The following is a 25,067-nucleotide window of genomic DNA, read 5'->3' on the forward strand; positions in this document are numbered from 1 at the left end:
GCTGGCTGAGGAAATAAAGCGTGGGATGGCTGTTTGCTGAGTGAGATAACATGGGCTGGCAAGGTTTGGCTTGTAGGAAGGGACGGCGGGAGGCTGGTCCCTGTTTGTCCTCCTCCTGTCATCAGGATGGAGCTGGCAGTGCCTGGGGAGCGCGGCCCATAGGGAAGAGCTCATGGCAGCGTGGGGCTGACAGCATGTTTTCCTTAAGCGCTGAAGCGTAAGGGTTTAAATCTTTTATTTATGTCTGGTTGAGTCTGTCAGAGTTGTGTCAAGTATTTTTGACAAGTAAAAAAAGGCCATTTGCTTCAGTTTAATGAAAAATGATTTTTTTTTTTCCCTTTCTTTTATTTTCTACCCCCCCATACCCCGCCGGGAACTAAAAGAATTGTAGTTTCAATTGCAAACCCAAAAAGCTCCTCGGGAAGAAAAAAATAATAAATCCACAAAGAGCCTTCAGAAAGTTGTGAGAGTTGGATTTTACAAGACTCTCTTGGTTGGTGTTTTGAGCCTGTGTAAAATGAGAGTCTGGAGAGCATTCAATCATATGATATCTCCCTTTATGAAGCTTTCTGGGCATATTATTCTAATGATGCTTAATGGCAGTGATTTCTTCATCTTAACTGAGTCTGTCTTTTCCCAGTCCCATGTCATTTTTAATTCGTTGCTCTTAGGAGAAGTAAGAGAGCACGAGACTAGCTCAGGCGCCCTGTCTCTGCTGTAGAATGACACAGTCATTAAAGTTGGAAAAGACCACTAAGATCACCCAGTCCAACCACCAGCTCGCACCCATCATGCCCACTGACCATGTCCCTCAGTTCCATGTCTCCTTTTCTTGAACACCTCCAGGAGTGGTGACCGCACCACCTCCCTGGGCAGCCATGGCCATCTCTCCAGAGGCAGGTGACCAAGCAAGTGTCCTTCCCAAAGGTACAGGGAGTGGAGTTGCATGAGGTGTCCAAGTGGCAACTGCAAGGCAGGCTGGTGTGATGTCAGTGTCCTCTCACTTGGGGAAAGGGGATGCTGGCCTCCAATGGCATAGTGTCTGTTGGAGTCCTCAGAACAAGAGAGATATAGACCTTTTAGAGCTCATTCACAAAAATGATCAGGGATGGAGCAGCTCCTTATGAGCACAGGCTGAGAGCTGGGGCTGTGCAGCCTGGTGAATGCTGAGGTAGACCTGAGAGCGGCTTAGCTGTGTCTAATGGGGGCTGTAAGAGAGATGAGACAGACTCTTCAGCAGGGTCTATGGTGATAGGACAAGGGAAAATGGCTTTAAACTAAACAAGAGGAGATTTAGGTTCGGTATGAGGAAGAACTTTTTTTACAGTCAGGGTGGTACTGGCACAGACTGCCCAGTGAGGTGGTGGATGCCCCATCCCTGGAGACACCTAAGGTCAGGATGGAGTGGCTCTGAGCACCTGATGGAGCTGTGGGTGTCACTGCTCATTGCAGGGGAGTTGAACTAGATGACCTTTGATGGTCCCTTCCAACTCAAACAATTCTGTGATGCTGTGATTCTATTTTGTGGGATGCAGGTACAACTTCTAGTAGATCTGGGTTTAAATTCAGCCTGGGTCATGGCTGGCTCTGAAGGTATGAGTGCAGTGGTTGATACCAACTTGCACACAGGGCTTTCAACAGACTGGGGTGAAACACAGGGTTCTACAGACATGGGTTACAAAATAGGAAGAAGGAAAAAAGGTCTTTTTTTCTTCCTGAGATGAGAACAAATCAGGTTTTGCCTGGACTACTCCTTTTCAGGACACATTCTTTGTAACTGAGCTCCACGCTCAGCATGGGAGACCCCTTCTTGGGCTAGGAGAAGGAGAGCACAGTGGGACAAGCCTGCACACCCTGCCCACCCCCCGCAGCTGATGGACTCATCCTGTGCCTCCTGAGTCAGGATCAGGCTTTGTCACAGCCCAGTCCCCCATCACCTCCGTGGCCTCTCCTCGTGTCCCCTGGGAGCTGTCATGAGGCTGCCTGCGCCATGCGGTAACACGGGTCTCGGGGATGCAAGCAAGGTCAGATGTCTGCTCAGAAATAAGATTGGCGATGATGCCACCGGTGCTGACGAATGGCCTGTCACTGCTCCGTGACTCACGGCAGTGGAGAGGGCAGCGGTGGAAGAAACCCATGAGGTCACTCGTAGCCTTGCTCTCCCTTGGGAGCCGTGTGTAGCCTTCACCCAGGGAGTGCTGGGCTGGGCAGGGCTTCTCCTACAGCCTCCCGTGTGCCTGCGTGTGGGTTTAGGTGCCTGGCACAGGTCTGATTCAGTTCCTGCACACACCTGGGGAGCTGGTCCTGTAGTGCAGATGGTGTCCACTCTGCGGCCCCTCTGTGGATCTGGGTTCCTGCATGGGGTACTCCTCAGTTCAGCAGTGTTTGTGAGCAGGGTGAGGGGTAAGACAAAGTTTGTGCTGTCAGCCTGTTGCAGTGGTACTGCGCTGCATAAATGTGTTGCTGCTAGGAACCGAGAGCCCTGCAGAGCCCTGGTATGCTCCAGCCTGGCCCATACTCCTCTGTACTGGGGCATTGGCAGGGGCCAGATCAGCCTGCCCTTCCTCTCTCATGTTGAGACTTTCTATTCCTTTTAAAAGAGCTTTTTTCTCAGTTGCAAAAGGCTCCATGGACATCACAGCCAAAGCAGCCAGCACCAGGTGCATGCTGCTGGAGATGCTGCACCCACCACTCAGCCATGGGGCCAAGTTGCTTTTCTGGGGTCAGTATTGGTGTTATGGGTTTTGTGGGGAACAGGTGACCTAAACTCTCCAAGTAATTTGGAGGAATATCCCAGTTTCAGTTATTCTGCCTCCTGACATGCTTCATCCTCTTAGCCAGCTCCTGGGAAGCGATGGCGCAGCTGGGAAGAATAGCATGGGGTTTCTGCACCTAGAAGGGCAGATGAGAGCATGCTGATGGGGATAAGGAGTTGCAGTCTTGGCAGCATGAAGATTTCTGAGCTGGATGCAGGGGATACCTATGCACCGCTTCTTGGAGCTGGCGTCCTTCCTCCCCCAAGGACATCTGTCCTAAAAACCTGAACCCCCTCCGCAAAATGCAAATGCATGAATTCTCCTGCCTTAGGAATCCATCACAGGCTTCTTGTCTCCATCTTGATTGGTTCCAGTGAGGTCAACTTTTTTTAATAACTTCTGGACTTCAGCAGGGAAAACTCATTCCTTAAGGAAATAATATAATTAAGGTTGCCTGACACTTGTGATTATAAGACCCTGTCTTCAATTGCTTGAAACTGTGCCAGTCTTTAACAATGTGGACTGAAACTTTGCATGTCTCTGCCTCCAGCTGAACTTTTTTGGAAACTTTTTGCAAAGAAGTGTTTTAAGCTGCTCTCAGGACAAGCTTTGGGGAAAAAAAGACATTACTTTATCTGTAGCTTAAAAAACATGTACTTGCAGTTAAGCTGAAGAAACTCTAGTACCTTTGCACTGTGAGACCAGGGCAGATTGCTGTCAGGAGTGCATACAATCTGTGTGCAGAGGCGCTGCTTGAGCTCTGCTCCCAGCAGGACCTTCCGTGTTTTGAGCGTGCAGGACTGCCAAGCCCATGGTTCAACTGATGCAAGGTATGCTTCACTGATGGGAGGCTATGGGGCCCTCCTGTTGGTGCAAAGAACTCGTTGATCCCTGATCCATACAGTTTTGTGTATGATGGTGATTGGAGAGAAAATGCTTCCCCCCTCCCCAGCATTAATATTACTGTCAGTATAACTATTAGTATTAGCAAGAATTGGCCAGGATATCCCTCTGGCTCAGCTCCATTGATTGCCTAGGAAGTACAGGGACATGCAACAAGTGCTGTTTTCAAGGTTTTTCAGGAGCAACCTGGCTAAACCACTAGTTCTTTTGCATTGCATCTTCCTAATTCAGCATATTGTTATTGAAGTGTCTAAAATAAGAGCGGGTTGTGGGGAGAGTCCTGCCAGATCCTATCCGGCAAGTGTCACCTTGATAATTTGTCCTGATGGTGGCACTTGGGACCTTGAGTCTAGGGTGCTTGCAAGGAGCTCAGGGCTGCTGCACACCCTCCTGTGGAGCTTGTGCTGCCCTTTGCACCCTGCACCCTGCACTGTGCTGTGGTCAGAGCTGTCTCCTGTTTTCTGGGAAGTTCAGCTCACAGATACTCACTTCCTGCAGGTTGCCCTTAGATCCTTCAGGTGCACACTATTCTGGACACACCTGCTGAGTCCCTCCAAAACCTGAATTGGTCCTCAGTTTGATTGAGTTCTTGAGAAGCAAAGAGGAGAAGGCAAAGCTCTGAGGTCTATACCAGAGGTGGCTTGTCCCAACAGAGCAGGGCTCAGAGATATCCTGGAGACACCCAAGGTCAGGCTTTGGGGACTTTGAGCACCAGATCAGGCTGAAGGTGTCCCTGTCTGTGAAGGAGAGTTGGATCTTTGAGGGTCCCTTCCAGCTCAGATAGTGCTGATTCAGTGCCCATCCTCATGGTGCGAGCAGGTCCCAAGGACACCCCTCAGCCAAGGGTCCTGGTTGTAACAGATCATCCTCACTGCTTGCTTTGCCCTGCTTTCCTCTGCTCTGCTCCATCTGTGGCTTAAACCCTCTCCCCCCCTAAAACAACAACAACAAAAACGTGTCATTGTCATTGCAGAGCAAAGGAGCTTGGTGGAAGGAGCCCTCCTCTCCTTGCACACCCTGTCAGCCTGGGGTACCCAGTGGGGCAGCTCGTGAGTGATGGGGCATTGCGGGTGTTCGGCTCAGGGCAGCTGGAGTTAAATTTCCTGGTGTCTGACACCTGACAAGCATGATAAATTGTGGTACGCCACGCGCTGCCAGCGTGACAAACGGTCCATTGCCCTCCTTTTAAGCTCTGGGAAAACTTTTTAATTATTTCCCAGCACTTTGCAAATGAGCATTTCTCAATCAGACACCCAGTGGAGTTTCTTTTTTTTATCGGGATGGGGATAGGGGTGAGGGGGGCTATTTGTTTGTTTGGGTTTTGCAGGCAGATGGGGATGGGCAGGGGCTGCAGTTTGGGTTTGTGCAGTGTTTGGATGTGGTCCTGTGGAGGGTTGGGATGGAGCTCGTCAACTCAGGTGCTAATTAAAGCACATTGTGTTCCAGGCTTGCAGTCGCCTGTGGGAAAACGTCTCCCCAAGAGCGACACTGAGGCTCTCCTCTGCCAGTGGAGTTTGGCTCCTTCTATTTTTCATATTTAATAATGCAGAACCATAGTAATTTATTTTTTTTTTTTTAATCTTCTCAAAGCGCTTAAAAAGGAGGGAGGGAACCAAAGAAGCTCAGCCACAAGAGTTAGATAATGAGCGCAGATCTTGGCTGATAATTTGTTTGTCTAACACGAAAAGTGTGTTTGCATCTGTAACCAAAGGCACCGAATGCCCCAGACTCCACCTCATTGGGCAACACATCACACAGCATCTCTCACACATTTGTAGTCCTGGGAATCTGTACCACAAAACTGTGTGTGCTTCTTTCCTTCCCTTGGTGTACAGAGGAACCGTGTGTAAGGCCCTGCAGAGTTAGGGCTTATGCAGCGCAAGACCTGTGGGCATGTGCCGGGATGCTGGGCTGACATTTTGGTCCTGCTACGTTATTTTGGATGATGACTGTTGCTGTCTTGAAGGATGATTAGAGATGCCCCAAGCTGCTGTATTTTTTTCCCCTCTCCTGTTTCATGTCTCTAAATCAAAAATATTAAGCAGATGCATGCTCTGGGGGTGGACTGGGATGCTCTTGCGGGAGGGCTGTACATCCAAACAAGCTTTGTGTCAACCCTGGCTGCCAGCGCTGGGAAACAGATGCACCCTCCCTTGTTCATTTCCTATGCTTGAAGCAAGCACTGTGCTGCACCAGATAACCTGACAGACTGTCTCTTCTGCTTTGTTGAAGAAACTCCCAGATCCAAGCGACGGGGTTCAGCCGATCGTGAGCAACCAGAAGAATCCCAGAGACTTTGATGATAAATAGGGGACGTCCCCAGGATTCAGGACCAGTGGAGAGGTGAGAAGTGTACTTACCTGCCTTGCCCTCAATTCACGTGCTTTAAGCATCGGAGCTGGTGCCCTTTCTGTTCACCCTTCCTGCACATCGGACACAGCATGTGTCTTGTGCCCAGCTCTGTCCCACTGATGCTGTAGGGCTGCATCTACCATGGCCCAGTCAAAAGGTTGTCAGATTTTCTATTCATGCCTTATACGGGTTGTGATAATCTAGCATCATTTTTGGAGAAGTCTGGGGTCACTTCCTAAGCCACAGGACTCTACTGGAGCAAAGGAAGAGTGGTGATGATACTGTCTTGTTTGGACATATGGGCCATGCTGAGACTTGCTAGGGGTTGGGAAAGCCAATCCTTGCTGCTGCTGGGCTTGAAAAATGAAAGTGATGAATTAAATTTTTAACAGGTCCCTAACTGCCAAGCAAAGACATCTTAAATGAGAATTGTCACTGTTTGACTAGCATAGCCTCCCACTTAGCAAAAATTGCATGGTTTTAATTATACTGATCTTGGAAAAGCAATCACTTGCACCAAAGAGGTGAAACTTCACCAAGACATCAAGTGTCAGGAATTCTCACTGCCTGCTTCTACTGCTCTCCCCCGTGCAACCCATTTCCCAGGGATGTTTTGCAGCCTCTTTCAGTCTGCATCAACCAAATCATTGTCCCTTGAGCCCCAGGCAAGGACAGAAATGCAACTGCAAGTGCATTTGAGGCTGGATGCAGGCACTGGATGTAGCTCAAGGTGAGAAACCACAGGGGTGGGCAGCACCTGGTGGAGCACGTTGGTCTGCAGCAGCAAAACTGCCATCAGCACTGCTCGGGGGTGGTATCTGTGGGATGGTGTGGAGTAAGGACCCCTTCCCATCCCTCCTCATCCTCCACCCAGCAACAGTTCTCCTTGCAGCTCTGCAAATAGAGAACAGCACAAGGAGGGTACGTCGCTAATAATACCAATTACTGTTACACGCTGGCTACAAGGTACGCTGGCAGTAATGGGATCCGGGGGGATGAAATGAAAGCGATATAATATGGTGAGATAAATTAGCATTGTAAAATTAGCCATGGGTCTAGTCGGGGATCTGACAAATGTGTTGCAGCTTCGTTACAAGCTCTGAGCTCTGCCGAATTGGATTTAGTGGCCCAGAGCAAAGCAGACAGGAGCAAGGGAAAAGAGAGTTTATTAGGGGTCTCCGTACACACATGCTAATGGTTAACGCTGCTTGTTGCTTCCTTGACTTTGCTGAATGATACGTCCCCTGGCGCCTGCTCGTATGCTGCAGTGCAGGAATAAAAGCCCAACCCTGCTGATGTGCTGCTAGAGCAGCTCAAGCCTGGCAGAGGAATGGGAAGCGGATGGAGGGGCGCGGGTTTGGGGTCAGGTGGGGTGTGGGGAAGGTGTTTGTGTTGTAGCACGTGTTTCAGGCTGTAGGAAGGGTTGGAGGCTGCAGTCTTATCCATTTCCCATTGCCCAGGCTGGGCTCTGGGGCAACTTGAGCTGGGCATCCCACAGCTCCCCCTGTGCGTCAATGATACACTACAAACTTCAGGGGTCCAGATGCACATATTATCCTTTTTTCTCTGAAAGGGAAGGCTCTTCGTGCCTCAGGAATGGCTGTGGCCAGATCCAGTGGGACCTGATGCCTGGAGGCTCGTTAGGCAGCAGCGGAGGCAAGCAGTCCCGCTGTGAGCAGCGCATGGATTTGTGAATGCAGACTAATTGCATGTTTAATGGCTGATGCATTACACAGAATCTAGGGAGGGGCAGGCATGATTTAGGTCTGGTTTAATAAGGCACGTCGTGTGGCTCATTTAATAATAATAAAAGCAAGGGAGAAAAGCGCAGAATATGCTGTAGAGCTCTGTGGTGGAGCGGAAAGGCTTGCAAGGAGGTCAGTACTAAGGCTTCTGCAAGCTGTGCCACCATGGTGCTAGAGGAGTGGTGGGTATATGGCAGACATGTCCACAGAAGGGATGAATTCCTGGGGACTGCAGAGGGCTGGCCATTGCACTGTGATGTTCTGGAGATCAGTGCATTGTGGGGTCCCCTGGACAGCAGCATTGACTGGAGCAGTGGTCACCGTGGGACCATCTCAGCAACACCCAAACCCAGGAGCATCCCAAGAAACCCAGATGGGTTTGTGTGCTCGGCCCAGGTTGGTGAGGACCCAAGGAGCACCAGTTGGTGGAAGATCAGTGTGCTGGTGCAGCTGCCCATGTGTATGTGGCTGCAGAGCAAGCAGGGCTTAAGGTGCAGCTGTGATGCATATAAGGTGCATCAGGCCCCAACCAGCTCCAGGTACAGCCAAAGGGTTTGTGAAAGCAGATCCTCTGGCCCCATCTTTGCTGCTGGAGAAGCAATGCAAGACCTCAGCAGGGAGCAGTAGGAAGGTGAGTCCTTGGTGCAGTGCTCATAGTAGCATGAATAGAAATACGACTTCTCAGGCTCTTGTGCAGCAATGATATATCTTGTTTCTATTGACTTTTTTTTAAACCTCTAAAATACATTGTAGATTGATCTACAAATCTGCAAAAAGCACTTGTTTTTTTTCTTTTTTTTTCTTTTTTTTTTTTTTTTTAAGTCTAAAGCAATCTTCTGCCTGCTCCTTGTGGTTGGCTCAGAACAGACACATGTTCTCTTGTTCTCTTTGAGGCTGGCGCGCTGCCACAATAGTAGGAAGTTTAGTAATACTTGAGCTGGATCGATGCAAGCCCATTATCTGTGCTGCCTGGGACTTGGAAGAGACGGGGAAAAAAAATGCTCTCCCCAAACGCATCAAAGCCCTGCGATAAGGACGGGCGGCTGAGCGCTATTTATAGATGGACAGATGTCTTGCCAGAGCTCTGGTGCTGTCACTTGTTTATGCAGTTTTTGAGCATTTAGCAGTGTTTATGAGGGTCTGAAGAGAAATCTGTCCTACCTTCTGTCGGAGATGGATCCCTCCAGGCACAGCCGGTGGGTGGTGGCTCATTTGCTCGTGGGCGTTGTCCTTGTTCAGAAGAAGGGACCTGCCCTTCAGATGGCAAGAACAACACGTTTGAGAGGCTCCGAGGTGCTCTGTGATGAAAAATAAGGCATGAACAGTGATCTCATCTCCTTGCATTGCTGCAGACCCACATGGACCTTGGAGGTCTGTAGTTCAGAGCAGAACTGTCACCAACGCTGTGTCAGGTCAAGTGTGGCTGTGAGTCTTCATAGCTTGAAGGACTCCATCCTCTGCCTCCTGGAATTCTGGCTCAGGAAAGAGGTTTTTCCTACTGGTAGTTAGTTAGTGTGGCCAGTGCCATTCTGTTTCATGTAAAAGTGTACATCCCTCATCAAGTAACTCACAGCACTTGAATTGGTACAAGCCATTCAGCCTCAATGTCAGGACTGGCTCCTGAGCCCAGGTTAGGTCTTGCAGTGCATGCCCATGTACATCTTCAGTGAGTGCAAGTGTCTGGGCCACTCCTCCAGCTGGCCCTCAGGACAGGCAGAAGTTTCTCCTTGCATCCAGGGGGGAGCCTTTTCTTTCAGCTACAGCACTCTCATCCTCTTGCCACACATTGTTGCAGAGCCCAGCCTAGTCTTCTCCACAACTCCCCCAACCATTTTGGTGACCTAGGCTGGATTTTCTCTAATTAACAGCTTGTTACTGGAGCTCCCAAGACCAGCCGTGGTGGTGGGCTGGAGTTTTCAAAGCAAATGCTTCAGTGGCCTGGGGCTGCAGGAGGGAAGGAGGTGTCTGCAGGAAGGCTTAGGGTCCCAAACCTGACTATGTATTTTAACACATCCTCTACAGGATGCCTCATTCCTGAGCTAGGGAGCAGGGAGATTTCTGCTCCCTGTAATGTGATCATCTTCACAGTTTTTGCAGAGTGCTCTGAGCATCCCTTGCTCTCCATGTAACTTCAGCCAGACTCCAGGGTGCCACTTTGCTCTGACCGTATATTCCTCTGACTAGTGGACAAGCCAGGAAGTGGATGCCTTTGTAACGAAACCACATATAGGCTTTCAACTGGTGATGAGACTTTCTCAACTATCTGTCTAGTGAATGTGCATTCCCCAGCCTGTTTGTATTCACAGGCATGATACTTAGCTGCACAGGTGGGCCATGCATGTCCAGAAAGATGTCAGTGTCAGGAGGAGGCTTTAATGCAAGCCTTTCTGCTATTCTATGATGGGTGGCAGGTGAGATCCTAATGTGCCAAGAGCTGTGAGGGGGTGGCTTGCAGGGTGAGGCACAGGAGATGAGGCTCAGCCAAGAGGCAGTAGCAGTGCTGGGGGTGGCTTTTTACTGCTGAGCTATAGCATGACCGTGGCAATCATTCAGTAGATGAGGGCTCTAATGGAGCCAAGCAGTGTTTTCCAATTAAAAGAAACAACCGTCAGTAATGGGGACAGCACTCCCTCTGAAATACTATATGCTCACCAGATTGCATTACAGACGCTGTGGGTCTTGGCTCCAGGAGAACTGTGACAATGGATGCCTAATGCTCTGCCCCTTAGGGCAGATGGGGGGCATATCTGCAGTGGGAGCTGCCCTGTGAGCCAAAGCTGTGTGCAAGGTAGGCACCTGCTGCATTACCCTGTGTCCTTTCCAATGGGGAAGGGGTGCCAGTGGGGACCTTCTCTCTTTCTAACAGCAGCATGGTTCCAGGCAGCTGGGACACCACTCTGCTCCAGGGCAATTAGCAGCATATGCTAGGCTTGGTGTAACAGCCTCTAACAAGTTTGGCTCAGCGCTGCCCTTCACTGAGATCACATTGCTGGCTCTTTTTTCTTCCCCTTGCCCTAAATCGTAGCACTTACATAAAAAAGGAGGGGCATGCACGTGGGGCCTGCACAATTTATGGATCAGAGATTTATATGCCGCTGGGATGCTGTATTTTTTCCCCACCGTGACACTTTATTGCCACAAATTACCAAACAGGCAAGGTTACACGAGTGACAGCAGGCAGGGCTATAAAGGATAGGAACAAACGGCAGTGGGAGAAGTACTCAGAGGAGAGGGGGAGGTCGGGCACAAGGCAGAAATAAAGCAAGGCAGGAGGTGAGCGTGCGTCAGAAATCTGCCCGCGCTGCAGCGAGCTGTGTGGGTGAGGGCTGGGGAATTGGCGTGCCACCTCGCACACGTGTGCCCACACTGACAGTGCTGTGCAGCTGGGGAGCAACTGGTGGTTGGGCCCATGTCAAGGTTTGCAGGCTGTGAACCCATCCTGTACCCTGGTGATGTGATGTGCACCTGCAGGCTGCCTTTTTGGGATATGAACTGCAGGTTTTTAGTTGCAGAGGGATATTTATTTTGTATGCTGGGCTGCTTGGTGGTACCTTGAGGGCAAAGCATCCTTAGAAAGTGAGACTTCATCTCCCTTTGAAGCATCTTCCATCCCAAGCAGTGCTCAGGCTGCAGCAGGGTGTATCCTGCAGCAGGGTTTCCCTGCTCCTGACTTCTCATCAGCAGTCAGCAAAAACATGACGTGTTATATGGAGCAAATACACCTGGCTTCTGCATGGTGGGCAGCAGACCTTGCTTTGACAAACCTAAGGGCCGTTATTCCCTCTGAAGCATCATCAGTGCTGCATTTGCAGCCCTTCCAGGCAAACCTAGTCAGTGCAGGGGTTCCCATGTTAAAGTTTTTTGCAGTCAGTTTTTCTCTGCTTGTGTTCTGGCTCTTAACCTCTCTGCTGCAGGGACGATTGGGCTTCTGGTTTGGCTTGGATGTTTGTCCCGGATTTGAAGACTGAAGGTGTGCTGATTTTCTATGCAAGCAGTGGAGAGAAGGAGATGCTCCTGGGAGATGCTCTGCTGGAGGAATGAGTGCTGGGTTTTCTAGCTGCGTGATTGCAGGATGGGGAACATCCCAGATGGTGCCTTAGGTGGGCCAGGATGGGCACTTCTGTGTTCTTAATGCATCTGAGTGGTGCTTGGAGAGAATGGGTAGTGAGCATCATCCCCTGGCCAGGGAGGTGTCAGCACTGCTGAGTGCCTGTTGCAGCTCCTCTGTGATGCGCTCCGGTTGAGCGACTCTGTCTGCACCCAGTCGCCCAAGTTAGATCAGCTTAACTTCAAACAAATGTAAGAACTGAAAGGCGCTGGAGCAGTGAGGTATTAAGGCTGCCTTTGAGCTGGGGATGCTACTCAGAGCTGCTGGGAAGCTGTCACTCCATTGTTACTGCAACAAAATGCTACCAGAGGAGCTGAGAGGTGCAGAGACAGAACTGCTTTTAGCACACAGAAATGTGCTCCATGGCCTTGGGATGTGCTGTGACAGTCCAAGGGGAGCAAGCATGGGTGCAAAGCAGTGGTCACCTGGCCCTGGCACCGCCATGGGCAATGGGGCAATTTGATGTGTGTGTTCCTCTTCTAGTAAAAAAAAAATAATAATAATGATTTCTCTTGAATCCCATTGCCATAAGCCAGGTATTTAATCTTGCTTGAAGGGAGCATCTCTAACGTACACAGGGCATTGCAAACAATGGTAAGCAATCAATAGGCTAAGTCCTGAGGTCTCTTACCCAGACTTTGCTGGGGTAAAGGTTGACAAAGTGCTGAGTATTTACTCGAGGCTTCAGCCCCGTGCTGAGAGCAGGAGAAGTGATTGACAGATTTATTGATGATACATTTCTCTATGAATCCCATCTGACTGTTGCTCACAAATGCTCATTTGAGCATAAATCCTGCCTGGGTGGTGTAGCAGATAGCTGCTACTAAAGCAGAACCTGGCAGAAAGGTTTCAGATGAATCATGTATTTGGTGAAAAATAGCTTTGGATTAACAGAAATAGCTTGTGTTTCTGTGTTGTGTTTGGCAAATAGCCTCAGCTGAAGAAAGTGAAAGCCCACTTGTGAAAAAGATCAAGCGCCGGGATTTGACACGATGTTTAGATCTCATTTCAAATCAGTTTTAGGTTTTCTTCCAAAATCAAAAAGCCAGACAAGCTTCAGAAGATCCCTCTGAAACCCTTTCATTCCTCGCCCTCTGCTTCTGCTGCAGCGCGGAGAAACGTGGCACTGCTCGCACAGCTCGCTGTCAGCTCTGACTTCATCTGTTTTCCGCTCAACCTGCGGTGTGAAGGCTGTATTTTGGTGCAGGCTGAGCTATGTTGGGCTGCCATGGGGCACTTCATACTCACTCCAGAAAAAAATAAGCCACTTCCATGCCATGTTTTTCTCTTGTTGCATTGATGTTTCTTTGCTTTGCGCCCAACTGCAGCTCTCTACCTCTGCCGCAGCACCTGCTTGCGCCCGTGATAGGTGCCATAGGAAATCTCTCAGACAGATTTGTGCATGTGTGTATGCCTCTCTAAGTATTTCCCATTAATTAATGGAGGCTGGAGTCTGTCGTCTGTAACGAGCGCTCACTGGCGGGTGATGAATAGCAAGATGGCAGTGAGAGCTGGGTGAGCTGCTGCTGCTGGCGCTGGGCTTGGGAGAGCAGCAGTTGTACCTGGGTGAGAAGACAGGGGTGGAAAGTAGCCAAATTTTCGCATGGCTGAAGAGGAGGAATGGACTTGCACCGTGGTGGCCATCCCAGTCCCATGGAGTTGTTGTCTGGAACTCTGTTTGCCAAGCAGAGACCTTGTGCTCTTCTCCTGACCTCTGCTGTGCTTGGTTTTGCTGCTGCTCCATCCCCAGAGAAGGATCCATGTGCCCACATTTAATTTTTGTGCTCCAGCAGCACCTTCCTGCAAGCTGTGCTGAGGAACCGGAGCGCATCACAGTGGTGCCAGTACCAAGTGTCCCCAGCATGCCTTACCTGCCGACAGTGGGCACATGCATGCAAGACAGATGCTTGAGGATGTTTTAGGTTCGTGTTCATTGTTGCAGCATGGTGTGAAGCTGGTCTTTATGGATGTCCTGGTGTGAGAATGTGTTCAGTGGATGTGAGTTCCTGGTGCTTGCAGCCTGTTTGATGGTAGCCAAATGTGTCCTCTACTGAGTCCAAAGTTTGTAAGTTAGAACACTGTCCTCTGCTGCACACCGATCCAAGAGAAACAGCACTGCCCCCAAAATCTGCAGCCTCCAGGGCAGGCACAGACTGAGAGGGCAGTAGGAATAATCCCTGCAGCATCACTCTGGACCCACCATGAAAGCTGTATACTGATGATCCATTTCTGTTTAAGCTGGTTTTGGCTGCTTGCTGGGGCTCCGGCAGTAGGAGCAGGGACACTGCTTGGAGGAAAGTGTGAGTGCTGTGCACATCCTGCATGGTGACCCCCACCCCACACGGTGAGGTTGCAGGGGGAGCAACCTGCCTTTGCTGGGGAACTGAATTATCTGCTTCCCCAAGTGGGGAAAATAATAATAATAATAATAATAAAAAGTGCCTTCCACTAGGTCATGAGCCATTACCTCGAGGGGCCCTTCATCAGCTGATGAATTCTACTTAATAAAATAAATACTGAGAGAAAATGTAATTGGATTTCATTTATTACCCAGTTCCGCCTAGCAGCCCCAGATTATACAAAAGCAATTAGAGAAAGCTCTCCATTAATAGCTATCTTCAAGCCGCCCAATGGGCTCATTCCATCAAACCTTCTGGCTCGTGTAATTTCCTTTCTTGGAGCTGGCTCCTGGCTGGGGGAGGGATGTGGGGTGCCCAGCACCATTGCCAGCAGCCTGTAAACAACAGCAGCCCTGTTTCCATCACCCTCGTGTATGCTTAGTTCTGCAAAAGGATCTCCTGATCTGGGGAGGGAAGCCAGAGCACCTGGGTGGTTTGGCTGAGAGTTGGGCTTGGTTGTGCCTTCTCTGCGCTGGGAGCACCCCTTAGCCATGTAGTCAATCCGTCTGGGTTGGCAGCAGGAATGTGGAGCCCTGCAGGGGAATTCGATGTAATCCTGTCCCCCTCAGGATACAGTTGTTCTTGCCAGTACTGATTCTCCCTCTAATGCTGGCAGTTTGCACATCAGCTCCTGTCAGCCAACTGGTGAGATGCAGGAGAGCATTCCTGCTTCCATGCGTTCTGCTGGGATCAGGAGGACCAAAGACAACCTGCAGGTTAGCCTGTAGCAGAGGCTCTGTCCAGTATCTCAGCTCCTGGTCACTCTTAACAAGGCTGGATGAGGAAACGTGCTGACAGTGGAGCTGGCTTTCAGATTCTGGTTGATCCCAGTGCCCAGTCTGGAGTGGAGTGGGAAGGATGTATTTGTTGTGTATACATCAGCAGGTGAATGCTGCATGGCAGGAGGTGAGGGATGTGCTGGTTGGGCATGAAGCCATGTGTCATGGGGAGAGGTGATAAATGCTTGGCACAGATATGCATGTTGCTGTGTGGGTACTTTTCCCCACAACACATTGGCTCATGTCTGAAGTCTGCTGATGAGGGAGATGAGGCTTGGCTGCTTGCTTTCTTTATAGGCTTGGGACTGTAGGAATGGCCCATGACAAAGCCAGCAGCACTGTCTTTACCTTCTCAGGGCTGAGGGAGATCAAGGGCTCAGCTCAGCCTTGCTTGTACCACTGGATTTTTTTGCATTCTGTGGTACGAACAAAAACAGCTCCTACCCGTGACGATGAAGACCACCTTACTCTTCCTCTGCACACGTGGACCCATTTAGCAGCCTTGGAGAACAGTTGTCCTGCCATGCTGCCTTGTGTTGGGTAAGGAGTGCTGTCACAGATGCACCCATGGGCAGTGCCTGTCTAATGAAGGATATCTGTTCAGGAGAGAAGAGAGTTAAGTGCTGGAGACCATGAGGGAGGGGATGTAGTTGAGACATAACAGTGCAGAGAGAGGGGGTTGATCTTAGCCATTGAGGTGGCTGACAGCATAGGATCTCTGTTATTGGAGGGGGAAATGGTTGGGGCATGAGGAGATGAGTCTACTGATCTGAGAGGAGGGCTGAGGTGTGGAGGAGGCAGGGGAGACCTTTCCAGTGGGAAATGAGGGAGGTGAAAGATCAGAGAGCAGCTGTTGATCTGGAAATGCAGGGATCCAGTTGGAAGCTTTTTACAGGAATGGCACACTTATTAAAGCCACTCATCTGCTTTGCCTCTGCAAACACAGTGATTGCTGAAAGTTGGGAAGCTTTTCTGACTGGGCAGCCATTCCTTCCGGCCTGGGAATGACTCTGGATTCAGCTCTGTGATGGCAGGAAAGGCTGTGAAAGACACAAATCCACCCTCCAGAGAAGAAGGGACCTTCTTAGAGCTGTTTTTTCAAGCCATACAAATGCAGTGACCATGCAAAACCTTCCTTTTCATCTCACTGTTTATTTTTTCACAGGGCTTTTATTTATACCCTCTTAACATCCGTGCCGTTAAAGCAGCCTTATTAGGATGCTGCCCTTCACCAAGGAACTCTGCTCTCGAAAAAGAGCATTAAAGATTCAACAAATAGCTGAGAATTGGGATTGATCCTAACCTCCCATAAATGGGAGTACCTTCCCCCATTAATCAGCCTTGGTTTTCACTTACAGGATGATGGCCTCAGTGCTACACTTCTTCAGGACTAAAAGCACGTTAAATATTTATCACAGCTGAGTATTCACTTCCCCCTCTATTGCCAACTGTGCTCCACCGCATAAGCCTGCGTCGGCTTGACAGGTTGTGTAGTGAGGTGGCATGCCATTAGGAAACCTCTTGTGCCAGCATGCTCCAGTCATTTGCTGTGCTAAGCACGGAGAAATGGTGGCATCTCTCATCTTGAAGCATGGTCAGCATGGGATTGTATTATAAAGTCTCGCTGCCTGCATTTGCACTGGTAAATTTAACATGCCCAGGTCTGCTCTTGAGCAGAGGCTGGTGGTGATGCGTGCTCAGCATCCGTGCTCCTCTGCTGCCATTTAGCCTCCAAAATGGGATGATAACCTCCACTTAGCAGAGCAGCCCAGTGTCTTTGCTGAGGCTTTGCCTCACGCCACCACTATTGCTGGCCGTTTAGAGTGTGGCATTGCGTTACAGTGCTAGGAAATGCTCCCTCGCTTATGGCTGTGCACATGGCTCCGGTGCTGTCCTGCTGCTCTGGAGGAAGCCGGCAGCACTCTGCACTTTGCTGGCATGCTGGGAGGAAGCTTTTAGTGCCTTACGAGGCTTGAAATGCCGGCAGGGTGTTTAGCGGTCCAGTTGGTCTAAACATATGCAAGAACGTCCTTGATAATTGTGCCAGGTGTGCCATAGCGTTTCAGGGAGAGGCTATTTTAGGAGTATCTCTGAGAGCCCTTTTTCCTTTTTTGCTTGCTGATTTTGACTGCCAGCGTTTCTCAAAGGCAGCTCTGGCTTCAGGAGCTGCTGAGGACTTCACAGCTGGGACAGCTTGATAGCAGTGTCCTCGGGCGGTGCTGAAATGAGAGCCCTTCATGGTTCCCCTGCCTGGGTTATGGCTGGTAAGGAGGAGCTCCCTATGATGCTGAGAAGAGTTTTGCTTCTTGGGGCATGCTCCACTTGGCCAACCCCGCAGCTGCAATTGAGCTGTTGTTGCTGGGTTAGTGCTTTTTCTTAACGCCTTGGCATCATCGTGATGCATCTTCCCCATCTCCCTCTCCCCCTCTCCGCCTCCAGCTTGAGTTGCCGATGTGCACAGCCTTGTTATAGCCGTTTACATGTACGGATGCACAATGTGTTTCATTATCCATGTATCAAACTTGTTTTGCTGCTGTCACGCACCAGAAAAGTTAAACACGTCTGATCAAAGGCATGTAAACACAGCTTCAAAACAAATGCCCTTGAGTCCTGCCAAAAGCACAGAGCTGTCTCGAGCAAACCCCCATCTCCTGTTCCCACATGTGCACCTCCCGCTCCTTCTCCAAACAGGAATGTGATGCCAGGTGGTTTCTAAGAGCTGCAAGCACTCGGTGGCAGTGGGACCAGTTGTCATCTGGCCAAGCAAGCGTGGCCATGGAGCACTGCCATGGGGCTGGGGACTGACTGGAAGTGGGGGCGGCTGGACGCATCCTTGGACCCATACTGAGAGGGGAAGAAAAGAGATGTTCAATGGAGGGACCAGGGATGGTCCCAAAGTAGGAGCTGCTTCTGCTCTGCCATTTTTATGCTCCTCAGTTACTGGGAAAGGAGAACAGAGGCATGCATCCCTGGCTCAGGGTCTCTGATGGCACAAGATCACCTGTGAAACTGGAATTGCTAAAAGATGGGGAATTTTCCCACTTTTCAATTCTGGAGGCTTCTGTGCTGTCAGCATGTGTCATTGTGGACTAGTTGACTTCTCACTTTAGTACAGCCTACAGGAAGACTAGATATGTTCCTTGAATGGGGATGGAAATCCATGGGATTTTGCAGGCTTCAAGGGCAAGTGTTTTAAGAAAACACTAGCTCCCTTGAAATAAGCCAAAATCCTATTCAGTGCTTGGCTATGAGCATGAACAGAGGGTAGTTTGGGAATTCATAAGCTTGTGAACTGACCCAGACACTGGAAATTAGTTGCCCGAGGTCTTTGCCAAATGCCTTTGAATAATGGATGTGTCAGAACCAGATGGGATCGCAAATGGTGAGTTATTGCTGCCCAGTGCCTTTGCCAAGTCTGTGGGGTTTGTCCCCCAGGCCAGCACTGCATGGTACCCCTGGCCAGGTTGCCACATGTAAGGTGATGCAATGAGCTCCCTTCATCACACCCGGCTGTGCTAAGGGGACAGATAGAGTGCAGCCATCCACTGCCGTGCTGCTGGACAGTGTGGGCAGGTTGCGAAATGCCCTGCAGGCAGTGGGACGTGGTCAGAGGTTAACGATGGTGTCAGCCTTCATAAATCATCCCTAATGAGGCTTGGGAAAATGATGGTTTGGAGCCTGCCATGCGCAACCGCGCTGAGCTGTCTTTCCTTGCCTTTGGACTTTGTTCCCATTCAGTTTTTTAGGGCTATTTGGGGGGAACCTCCGCATGCCCGGAGGTGCTGGAGGCTTTCCCACCACTTTGACTAATGAGTGGTTCTGGGTTCTGCCTGCACCACTATTGTGGCGGTGGCTGGCTGATTTGCTGAAGTCTAAATACATTCCACATTTTTTGTCCCCATGATTTTGTCACCTTAGTTTTGTCCCCAGCAGAAGTCTCAGGCTGGAAGGCATTGCCCATGTCTTGGTACGTGGCATGATGCTGCTATGGTCAAGCTTGATGTGCTCGAGCCATGGGCCAGTCAAAGAGTCATGGGACCTTCTTTCAGAGTGCCATCCCAGCATGGGAACCATGAGATGGGGACATAATCAAGTCAAAGCAATTGGGGAGAAACTCTTTTGTCCGGGATGGTGGGACCCCAAGAAAGCAGAAGAAGGAAGAAGAGGAGGTCAGTGAGATTCCCTCAAAAAAACAGATCTGGGTCTGATGATGGTGGGCTGCTCTGGACCATGTGTGGTCCCCAGAAAAGCTGACAGCCACCAGGATGGAGGGAGGAGCACAACACGAATGCAGTGAGTATTCCCGTATTATTTATAAAGTTCTGCCACAGCCCTGGAAGTGTTGGGACTCTCAGAAAAGCTGAAGGAATGCACTAATTAAAGAACACAATGGGAATGTAAATTCGGAAAGATCCCCAGAGGGATGCAGCCCTGAGGGGGAGCTAATTTGCCATTCCTGCTCCTCCCCTGCAAACTGGCTGAGGCACTGGAGCAATTAAGGAGGAATTTGAGTGTTAAATATAATCTGGAATTGTGTTGTGGGTTTTTTTTGTAATTAGTTTATTTTTCTCTTGGGTAACTGTGTTTCCAGTTCCGTAATTGGGACTTTAACCCGCTGTTCTGCTAGGATTAAGGAGAAGTTTGGGGGCTGGTTTGGGGTGATTGTCTGGTGTTGAAAACAGCTTCAGGTACGTGTCACCAATGGGATGGCACATCCCCTCTTGGGAATTGGCATGGCTGGATGGAGCTGTCCCACACCTAGTGAGCCCCAGGCCAATTTGGGAGTCTCCTGGTGGGTGGCTTTTGGGGCTGTGAGCACCAAACTGGTACTCGCAGGAAGAAGACATGGCACTGGGGCAGGGCTGTTCAGATCTGGTGAGGGACAGCCCCTGCCTTTGATGTGAAATGTAGGTTGTCAGAACTGTCTCCTGAAATCAGTCCTAAGAATGTACTTGCTGTTTGTTCATTGCCTTTATTTTTTTGCCTACCCATTTCTTTTCTGCATGGTTTGTTTCCCTTTCTTTGACTTGTTTTACCCTTTCAGGAAGTAAATGCAGTTGCTATCATTTGACTTATGGCCAGAAGGGCTGATTCAAGGTAGTGGCTGCAGTGTATTTGTCTTTTTCTGTAAACTTCATGCAGTCCAGGGTGAGAAAACAGCCTAAGAAACTCCATTGGGGATGTGAGTAACACAAAGACATGCTTACCTGTGGTGGGATGACCATCACCTCCTGTTGTATTTGGTATTGAGATTTTGGTTTGGCCATGTGTCTGTGGCTGAATTTGCAGTTGAGTGAGGAGTTTGTGTTCTTAGGTGTTAGGTTTTTCAGTTGTCATCATCTTGAACTGACCCTTTGACATATTTTGTGTCAGAAGATGTGCCCACAGCTTGCAGAATGGCTTGGAGAAGTAAAGCTAATGTGATCGCTGCAGTGGTTTTGTTGCTGGATCATGTGGAGATGATGCTCCTGATGTCTGGCAGGAAATAGTATGTTGCAGGTTCCACTCTCGTTTTTATTCTTCTGATTATCTTAAATATTTAGGTTATTTCTTCCATCAGCATCGATTGCTAAAAATTCTCATCCATTGCATGCTCCTATTTGGCGAGGGAGAGTAGGACTCTCCAAACTGACACTTGAAAATACGATCCGTGCCCTCCTGTGATGTGAATACCCTCAATACTAGCATTTTGCAAGGCTGTGGGTGCAGAATTGCTAATGTGCTCAGTACCTCATCCTAAAATAGCATCCTCAGTCCTCGCCCCACAGCACTTGAATTCAGTCTCCTTGTTGTGTATCCCCTGCCTGGGGATTTCTCACTGTTCCCCATCCTCTATTCCCATCTGGATCCAATTGCTGCATATAATAAGAAGTCACCACCAGCCCAGGACCCCACTGTCACCACGGTCCCCATCTCCCATGGTGGAGGAACAGGATCGGGGTTTCGGTAGTGTTAGGAGGTTCTCACTGGGAACCAGAGCTCTCCCAGCAGTCCCTCTGCATTTAGTGCCATTTGTTCTGGTTTATTTTTCCAAAAATAAATGTTGCTTGAAGGAATACAAAAACCTGGGAGAAAACAGTTTGTGGGGAGGCTGGGGAAACAAATATTTAGAGCTCTCACAGGGTCCCACCTCTAAAAAATACAGGATTATAAATCCTTCTATCTCTGTCCTGCAGGACCTACAGACTGCCCCTGTGGCCTGTGCTGGGCAGTGTGGGGAGGCAAAACAGCGCAGATCAGGTTTTTCCCTGCATTCTGAGAGGGGAGGTCAGAGAGCCTTTTCACCCTCCGAGGGGCTGGAAGCTGCCACACAGCCTGGAGCAAACCCACACCTCACAGGTCTGTGTTGGGAGCTTGCTGTTCCTTTACTGCCTGCAGCACCAGGGAAAGCCTTTTGGGGGCTGGGCTGAGACCTGCCAACACTCAGCTTCACGTTCATGGTGCTTTCCTGTGTGACCTCCAGCCCTGAGGCGTCCCATTCCCCCCTCCCTCCCAGCTCTACTGTGGATAATTCTCCCTTCCTCTCTCCCTCACCATCTGAAGTTAGTTTCCTCTAGCTGACAGGGGTCAGGAGGACTCGGGTGCTGTGGACTGGACTCATGTGCTTTCCTGGACTGGCGCCTTGCATTCCTCCTGAGCGGCCAACTGGATGCTGGACCTGGACCCCTCCTGGGATGCTGCACTGAGTTGTGCAACGCCGGACGCTCTTCCAGGCCCTTGGGATCTCTTTGGGACAGAGCCCTTAATGGCTTCCCTATCACCTAGAGTGATTTAATGGAGGGTAGCAGCCTGCACTGCCTCTGCTAGAAACACTGAGCTTAGCATAGGAAAAGAGTCTGGGCTTGCCATTCTGCTGCTGCCTGTGCTCACATGGATTTTTGGGGGATGCTGTGATGAGGGATGAGAGCAAAAGTGCACCCTTCCTTACTGGGCTGCACAGCTTTTCTGTTGGCAGGAAAACTAGACTTGATCTAGACAAGGATAAACCCAAGATTTAAAAGCGAGGAGCAAATGCTGTGGGCTGGGCTGATGATTGCTGTTGGTGCTCAGTCCTGTCCTGAGCTAACACAGTGCTAATTTGGGACAGCAGCTTGAGTCTCTGCCCTGCTGCGACAGTGCTCATCCTAAGTAGTAAGATAAACACTTTGGAGGATCTTGGAGAGGGACAAGGTAAGCCTGGGTAGGCTGTTTGTAAAGCTTTGTGCGCTCACACCCTCTCTAGCAGCTCCACACTCTCCCTTTTGCCCAGTACAGGATTATCCACGCTAAGCTCCCAACCACTCCATCACATTCCATGGGCCGTGCTGACCACATCTCTACAGGCAGTGCAGAGCAGCTGGTTGGAGTGTGCCAGTGACCCCCACCCCACACTCTCCCCCCTCGCTGCACCCTCCTGCTTGCCAGCCCAGGCCGCAGCACCTCTGGGCACTGACAGCCCGCAGCACGGAGCCTGTGCTGTCACCCAGCACTTTGTTCGCTGCATCTCCAGCCCTTTGCTATGTGCGTTTTATGGTGCCTCTGACAACCTGCTGACATCCACATTTATTTTAGTTTTTCGAGTTTTGCTCCGCTGCCTCCATCATCCCAAAGCCTAGTACCAGGTCCAACTCCCTCTTAGCAGTGACTTCTTGCCATCCCTCACTGCTCTGCAGAGCTCTGCAGAGGGCTTTAAGGCTGGCCCTGTGTGTCCTGAGGCTGGCACAGTGCACTGGGGCAGCTGCCCGTGCTGGCCCCAGGATTTACTACAGGCGGTTTGTTTTCCCAAGGAAGTCGGTTATCCAAAATAGCATCTGGTTTTTATGAGCTCTGATCAAATAAGGTGGTATGAGTGTGTGTGGGTGGTGTTTTTATGTTTGTATACATGTTGTTGGTTTGAGGGTTTTTTTAAGTTTTAAAGTCTTGTAAATATATGAGTTGCTTAACTTCTTCATCTCTTGTGACCGTGGTTTTGTGAAATGACTGCTGGATCCAGAAGGCAAGCTGTATCTCTGATCTGAGCAAAGGGCAGTGTGGATAAGTACCCTGCAATGTGTTAGCATTGGCAAGACGACTTCACGTTGGATACTAGGAAGAATTTCTTCTCAGGAAGAGTGGTCACGTACTGGAACAGGCTGCCCGGGGAGCTGGTGGAGTCACCATCTGTGGAGATGTCCAAGAACCGTGGAGATGTGGTACTTAGGAACATGGCTTAGTGGACAATATTGGTGTTAGGGGGATGGTTGGACTAGATGACCTTAGAGGTCTTTTCCAACCTTAATGATTCTATGATGATTCTATGATACTGTTATTTTCAACACCAATGCAGAATTTCTCTATAGTGCCTTATCCATGGCTGGAGGCAGTTGCCTATGGAAGCCATGGATGAAAACCAGGTAATTTTGCAAGCAACTTGCTGGCCCATTGGAACTATTCAACAGACAGTAACAGTGATGTAATGTGTTTTGTGGAGTCTGAGCTCACTTTGCAAATAATTTGCCTGGGATAAAAGAATGTTCGAGGCTTGAATGTGCTTTTGTGGGCAGAGCTGCAAAGGAAAGCTGTGTGCAAGTGTCCAAAGGGGCCCTGGGCTTTCCTCAAATCCTGCGTTGAGGAAATGGTAAAAAGGACCAGAGGGAGACCTGCTTGTGTTTGTTTCTTCTAAAGCTTCAGCTGAATGGAAGAAAAAGAGAAATGAAAACATGACTGTTTGGTATTGGTATTAAGAGGGATTTCTTTGGAGAAGATTGGAGAGGGGAAGAGAAATCACCAAAAAATAATACAGTGGTGGATGGTACTCTATCTGCATCCCCTTCGTTAATGGAGGATTAATAAGTGATGTGCTAATGGTGTACGGGGACCTGGTTATTTGTGGCTTCCTATCTGGGTGGGTTTAAAAGTGTCTGCAGAGCCATCTCATCTCATATATATTTCAGTGCCATCATCTCCCCTCTTCCTTTCCAACCCTTCTTCCACGTGTCAACCCCTCCACTCCTCCTGCACTGGCCCAGGAGTGGAACATGGGGCAGTCCCCTCCTCGTGCCACCGTGGACGCGTCCATCTCCTGCAGGTCCTGCTGGTGCCTTTGGTACAGCCATCCCGGCCAGGGCTGCCCTCCTGCTGGCCCTCTCCCCAGCAGCTCTGTGAGATGCTGGTGGTTAATCCTGTCTCCTGCCGAGCCCACCCTGCTGACGGGATCACGGCACATCCTCAGCTCCGGATTTGTTTTTCATTTCCGCTCTCTCCTCTCACCCCCCTTTGAGACGCAGGGGTTTGGCAGAAGATCCCCTCACCCCCTTTGCTTTCCCGCAGAGAATCTTGTCTGGGGGGGGTGATGTCTTAGCGGTGATGGGGGTCTGAGACAAAGCCTCTGGATGTCTTCTCAGGGAAGACATTAAAAGCCAATCTGTGCCTTCTCCCTCCTTGCTGCTCCCTGAGGATCACCACCAGGCTTCCCCAGCCCCTTCCTTGTTCTGCTCTTTAGTTTTTCCCACAAATCTTTTCCAAAAACTGATGCAGGAGGACAAGGCGAAGCATCACCCCTATGAGTCAGACCAGCAGTGTAGCTGATATTTCCATTACTACTCGCTGGAACCAGAATTTTCTTTGCAATATGAGAAAAGCAGTGCCTCCATGCTAGGGGATTGCCTTCTTGTTGGGCTGTGGGATCCGTGGGTGATTTAGCATCTGCACCCAGACCTTGCCTGAGTCATTCCCAGCTCAGTGCCAGGTGTCCTGGAGGCATCTCTGAAACACTGTCCATGTTACGAGAGTACGATGCTACACCCAGACACTTGCTTTATGAAGACAGGAGTGGCTGATGCTTCACGCAGTGAAATTCTCCTCTTTCTGCTATGGGAACAGCTGTGAAGCAGGTTTTGTAATGGGGAGGTGTTGGGGGACAGGGACCCATGTGTGCGTGTGTTTATAAGGGAGATGGGAAAGGTAAAGCCTCCTGACAGTTTGACAAAGAGCTTAAGAAAATAGAGCCCTGAGCTCTAATTGAAAGCCTGGATGCTGCTTTACCCAGAAAAGGCTACTTATGTTTG

The 25,067-nt window shown here is 49.9% G+C and overlaps 1 protein-coding gene across 1 annotated transcript in view; it reads left to right on the plus strand.

Moving 5' to 3' along the window:
• Positions 1 to 25,067, plus strand: part of CNTFR (ciliary neurotrophic factor receptor) — a 169,299-nt gene that overhangs the window by 40,114 nt on the left and 104,118 nt on the right. Inside the window, exon 2 of the mRNA XM_085213734.1 lies at positions 5,892 to 6,002. The gene's annotated coding sequence lies outside the window, so the exon portion shown is untranslated. The remainder of the gene's footprint in view (positions 1 to 5,891; positions 6,003 to 25,067) is intronic.

This window comes from Meleagris gallopavo, chromosome Z (genome assembly GCF_905368555.1).
Source record: "Meleagris gallopavo chromosome Z, MGAL_WU_HG_1.1, whole genome shotgun sequence".
Taxonomy (NCBI): Eukaryota; Metazoa; Chordata; class Aves; order Galliformes; family Phasianidae; genus Meleagris; species Meleagris gallopavo.